Source organism: Filicampus tigris, chromosome 8 (assembly GCF_054856515.1).
Source record: "Filicampus tigris isolate MCC_2025a chromosome 8, RoL_Ftig_1.0, whole genome shotgun sequence".
NCBI classification, from domain to species: Eukaryota; Metazoa; Chordata; class Actinopteri; order Syngnathiformes; family Syngnathidae; genus Filicampus; species Filicampus tigris.
Window position 1 is genome coordinate 21,964,464 of NC_141224.1, and position 6,333 is coordinate 21,970,796.

Consider the following 6,333-nt stretch of genomic DNA (forward strand, 5'->3'; position numbering starts at 1 on the left):
TGCTTAGTAAGAGTAATGAGTCACATAATACAAAAGCACACAATGAAACTATTTTATTAAAATCTGGCTGTTCTGTTTTTCAATACTAAAAACTATAATGAAAAACAGAAGAATATATTATGAAAAATCAACAGAAATGAAACCAAACATGGCTTTTATGGGGTGACTGGCTTTTCCCAAATGATCATAGTGATAGAGATTTCTTCTCTGTAACTTAGTAATATGTTGGCTTGTCTTCATTCTAGCACTTCCCATTTAATGACTTCAAACTTCATTTTGAACTTGAGATGTTCTCCCAAATGTTCAATGGTGAAAATGATAAGAGCTAACAAATGCACAAACCCTCTCTTAAATACAGCACTCTCCACCACTTTCACAGTTGTTGCCAGCCCTGCTGTGTGCAATACGTTACTGGGTGAAGATGCAGTTTAATGCTCGCTATTTGGGATTTTAGTAAATCAAACCCCAAGTGCTTATTTAGATGTATACAGTGTAACCACAAGAAAAACCCTGGGGGAAATTGCATCCTTCCAAGTTCCAAGGAGAAAACCTGTCAGTAGTACAAAAGAAAGAAATATAAAACAAAGGCTTGTCCCACATTTTCCAAGAAACATCCATGTGCAGCCTTTCATAGCCCGTGTAAATATAAGACAACAGTTGGTAAAGAGAACATTATTCCAACTGTCAAACATGGTGATGGGGGTGTGATGGTGGGGCTGAACCATTCTACAGGACCTGGACGAGTTGCTGTGATTCACGAAACAATGAAATCTGCTGTCTACCCAAAAAATCTTGCAAGCGAACGTTCGGCCATCATTTCATGCCCTCAAACTCAAGCACCTGTAGTTTATTCAACAGGCCAAAAACCAGAAACACATCATCTAGTCCACCTTTCAATGTCTAAAAATATAAATACTAAATTAAGGTTCAGAAGTGGCAAACTGAGATGATGTGGTATGACCTAATGGGAAGTTTATGCTTGAAAACATTGCAACATGACTAAATTAATACAATTCTGCGAAGAGAGTATGCCAACATTCCTCCAGACCAATGCCAAAGACTCATCACCAGTTATCGTAAACGCTTGTGTTCAGTTATCGCTGCCAAGAATGGCACAACCAGTTATTATTTACAGAGGGGTTAGGGTTATTTTTTCACATAGTGCCCGATAGTATCAGATGTTTGTCCCTCCAGAATAAATGAAATGAAACTATATTTAATTAGTGCTGTCAATCGATTACATTTTTTATACTAATTAATAGCTAATTTTCCATAATTGATCAGGAGTAATTGTATTTTTCAACTACAATTTTTACAAAGCTTGGAACAGATATTCACTTGAGCAAAATCTTGAAATTAATGTGTGTTGGGGCAAATTAAAAGTATGTTTTAATTCAAAGACTGTTCTAATAGCTTTCTTTGACCCTGAAAATACGATTCTTTTCCTGTAAAATACAACTGTTGAACGATGCACCAAAGACGTACAACTAATATGGTATTTGAATTTGGCTTTGCAAAGTGCGCAAATTAATATGGATTTCTCCAAAGAGCTGTCGAGCGACGTTTTGAAGTAAAACTACGTAAAAGTCCATCTTTGCGACAGTGCCTCTCCTCTAAGTTTGGCTGCTAAGTCAGCAGAGGTCAACTGCCACAGGAAGTAAATAAAACTGAGTTAACTGAGTTTTTTTTTTTTTTTAACGCTTTATAAAATTTAAATTAATCTTCATGGTTACCCCTTTAACTTTGACTGCCTTATATTTATTATTCACTTAGGTTCTCTTAGTTGAATGAAAAAATGGTTTGATGATCTGAAACATGTAAACGTGTGACAAATATGGGGTGAAAATGAAAATTAAAAATTAAAATTAAAAAAAATCTGAAATCAGGAAAGGGGCAAACACTTCAAGGGGAAGTCAACCCAAACATTTTTTACCTGAATATGTTCTATGCAGGCCCACTAGTCTAAACACTGCATTTTGATTAATATTGCGTTTGTGGAATATGAGATATCCACCCATTTTTAGCTAGCTCGGTTGCGGCCATTTTGTCACATCTGTCGACTGAAGTTGGCATCGAAGTTGCTCAGGGCTCAGATAACGACCAATCATGGCTCATCTTCAGAAAACAGGTGAGCCGTGATTGATCATTATCCAAGCCCTGAGCAACTTCGTTGTCATCTTCAGTCGACAAAAGTGACAAAATGGCCGCCCCCTGAGATGGCTAAAAGTGTACATGCACGCTGTGCATCGCTGATTTCCATTCACGTGATAGCAGCCATTTGAAAAGAATGTGTAATGTGCAAGATTATATACGATACAGTATGTAAGGGCAAATTATAACTTTCGCAAGATTCAGTACACCCCCGGGGTTGACAGGTATGATATCCTCCCAACTTTTTCCAGTTCATTCTATTTATTTTGCCCTGGCCCTAACCATAGATCAGTCTCCCGGAGTGAAGGAATAGCATCCTCATTTTTTACACTTCACTTGAACCCCTGCTTTGAAAGTCACACAAATAAACACGCACATATGGAATTTAGCCTCATGGCGGTTGGGAAGATGATCCTCAACAATTGTGGCTAGCTCCAGAATGAAAGCGATGCTGTGACCAATAACCCAGAATCATCTGCCAAGACCCAGTAGACATTATGACCCTCTCCATTGTACTTTATAGGTCCATTAGTTGGACCCCTGCAAGACATAATTCGAGAAAGCCCCTCATCGATTGTCGTCATATGTTCATTTGCCTTTAGGACGGTAAGAATGATTAGCAGGGGTGGAGCCCTTGAAGACACAAGGCTATATTTTATTATAGATAATGGGATTGTAAAGGCATGCCTGAAAAAACCTTCACCACTCAGCAATGTCCATTCTTATAAGAAATGAGTTATTCACAGTTTTTGTTTTTTTTACAATGATCACACATAATTTCACTTTAACCCATTACAGTGAACACAATAAGTATCTATACAGTACTTCTTGACTTGTCATAGGCAGCAAATCTGGCATTGTGCCTTGCTCAAGGACGTCTTGGCTGTATTCGCACTAGGAGTACGACAGCAGTCATTTTGACTGTTTTCAAACTTTGATGTGTATTACTCTGTGTATTTAGATATAAAATGCTCCTGGCCTCGTGACTTTTCTTAATTCATTACCAGAGCTGGGCACTTGACCCTTTTTTGGAGGTCCGGCCGCGACCCTCCGCCCTTGACCTGGGCACCCTTCCGGCCTCGACCGTCCGCCCTTATTCATAAAACCTATAGGCCCCTGACCCCGTTCCGTGAAAAGGCGCAGGTGCATGACGCCGCCGTGGGTGAGATGCTAACGGCAGAGCTTTATTAAAAGATCATTAGCTGGCTAATTTACTATTCCAACCCACTGTGGACACGCTTCAAACATGCTTCAAACACGCTTCAAACGCGCCACTAGTAGTTACCCATCTGCGTGTACTTACTTCCATTGCAAGCCTGGGCGGGAACATACATTGTGCACTAGACACAGTCTGCACATAGGGGAGTGTCGGCCACTTGATTGCGATGTAGAAACCTTTTTTGTTTGCTCCCCCTCTCCGATGTGCGTGACTGAAGCACTGCGGCATTCTGGTTTCAAATTTCCCACGGTCAAACGCCAGCGCACCTTCTTCTTCGTCTCATTCTTCTTCTCCCCTCTGTGCGCCACACAGTGTGCGGCAAGAAGTCCGCTAGCATTCAGCAAGATACTTATTTATTTTCCTCACTTCCCCTCTACTCCTATTCCTGGCCTTCAAAATAAAAGCATGCCAGCAAAACATTACACAGCAGGTTTGCTACGGCATATTTCTGGAGCGAAGGAGAAAGAAACAGAGAGGTGAATTAGAGCGAGGTTCTTCAACTTCAATGAATACGTCCTGCTGTGTTGCTTGTTAAAGTAGGGAGGATGCCAGAAGAAGTGCGCGAGCTTGACCTTAATGTGCTTGCGTCATCCGCGAGTGTTGCGCGCAGTTTGATTGACTTTATACTCGCGGGCACAACGTTTTGAAAACGTGTTACAATTGCATTCCAAGTCGGGGGGCGTTGCTTCAAAAAGACAGCGACAACAATGGATATCATGCCTGCTACAACAAAGGGTCCAAGATGACTAGATGATGCATTTAATTGTATTGCGAAAACTATTTGTGGGACAGTGTATGCTCGTCCCAGCATAAATCTATGTAGCTCTATTCACTTCCACATTTCCTCATTCTCATATAAATCAGCCACGGAGAGGTTAATCGTTTTGATATGTTGAAGTGGTCATTAGTAGGGATGTCCACATAAATTTTGTTGCCAATTGATCACCTTTTTGGGACGTTATAAGCGATGAAAGTACAATGATTTCCAATGGAGAGTTTGTAATTGGTCCCTCCAGTGACTCCGACCGAACAAGGATAGAACGGTAGGGGGCTCATTAACAAGGTATGCCGACAAGCTGAAGGATGAGTCCTATTGGGCCTTTTTGGACTGTGGGACTCCACAGTCAGCTGATGGGTACCGGCTGGGCAAGCGGAATACAGCTTTGGAGGCCAAAAACTTGGGCGTGGGAGTCGAAAACACTTTCGGGTGGCTTTGAAGAAATTCAGGTCCACCATGCAGCGTCTCAGGAAGAGGAAACGGTGCACCATCAACATTGTATGTATTGGGGATGGAGCGCTGCTGACCTCGACTTGGGACATTGTGAATCAGTGGGGAAAATACTTTGAAGAAATTTTCAATTTCACTGGCTTCCCATGAGGAAGCCAAGTTGGAATCTCTGAGCTGGGCTCTCCCATCTCTAGGATTGAAATCACAACGGTTGTTAAAAAACTTCAATGTCTGACTGATAACTCGACACTATACTTTTCCTATAGTCCATAAAATAGGCCAATAAACCTATGTAGATAGCATAGGTTAAGACACTTTCACTGAACAAGCTATTTTAAACAAAGTGTGGTTACGCTAGCAATATTTAAGGAGCATAAATAAATCTCAACTGTCTCCCTAGGTCGACCAGGAGCTGCCAGACTCGTGCTGTCGCGAGCAGGACCACTTGGGTCTTAACGAGTGGTTGAGCCTTCTCATCTGCTCGGACGAAGGCAATTGTGGTCTTGGATGGGTGTTGCTGCTTGCTGATGCTGATACCGGAGCAGATGACATCTGCTACTGCCTTTAGTACTCGGACCTGGTCATGGCGCCAATGATAACGCCCGTCTCCCAAGGTCTTTGGGCAGCTGCTGAGGATATGCTCTAATGATCCCCTTCTCTGGCAGAGTAGGCAAGCTGGTGAGTATACCAGGCCCCAGGTGAACAGGTTGGCAGGGCTAGGGAGGATGTCATACACTGACTGGACCAAGAACTTAAATGGTGTGGCTCCGCCTTACAGAAATCTGCCGGTGATCCTGTGGCCAGCTATCTGCTCCCACTTGGTCCAGGCTCCCTGCTTGGACATGCCAACCACTCTGCTGAAGCGAGCTTCCTCCACCTCAGCTCGCACCTCATTCTGGATGAGCCTCCGCTTCTCCTTCCCCCTGGCTTTGGTGTAGCATGGTTTAGGATTGCTCCCAAGCCCAGCCCGACCGGTAGCCACTGTGCCCACTAGGGTGCTGTGCTGCAACCTTGCCTCTGCCAGCACCACTGAATCCTTGGCACGCCACTTCCTTTCTGTTCTGACCTCCACCCCTGCTGAGGAGACCTTGGTGTCAGCTGAGTCTCGGTAGAGCAGGACTTCTCTGACTCTGGTGACCTTGAACTCCTCTGCCAGACTGCTGAAAGGAAGCTTTAGCTTGGTGTTATGCCCAAAGAGAGCAATGCTGCTAAGGCTTTGTGGCAGGCCCAGCCACCTGCGGAGGAAAAGGTTGGCCTTCTGCTCAAAGCCCTCCACGATGGTAATTGGGACTTCATAAACTAGCAGTGGCCATAAGAGACAAGGGAGGATGTCGTGCTGGTAAATCAAGGCCTTAAACTTTCCAGGCAGTCCTGACTTGTCCACTACCAAGAGCCATGAGTCGAGGTCATCGCAGGTGCCTTGCCGTGCAGCGGTGTCCTTCCGGTTGCCCATAATAAAATAAACAATGTGTGTAAACATCTTTGATTGAATTTTATTTTTAATTTGTCTAAGAATCAACCAAAAATGAATTGAAAAAACATTGCTGATTATGGCAAATATTTGTATTTGATTACATGCAATTGTGATTAATTGAAAAGCCTCTAATAAGATATATATTTTACAAATCAAGTTGTGACCCTACATTTTTCATGATGTCCTCTTTTAGTGAAAGTTAAATGATTCAGAATAAATATCATTGCCTTGCATTAATAATGATTCAGTTCACTGTGTTGT

At 42.8% G+C, this 6,333-nt stretch overlaps 1 pseudogene; it reads right to left on the minus strand.

The window, feature by feature from the left end:
* Positions 1-4,962: 4,962 nt before the first annotated feature.
* On the minus strand, positions 4,963-6,051 carry LOC147144087 (uncharacterized; annotated as a pseudogene).
* Between the last annotated feature and the right edge of the window lie 282 nt (positions 6,052-6,333).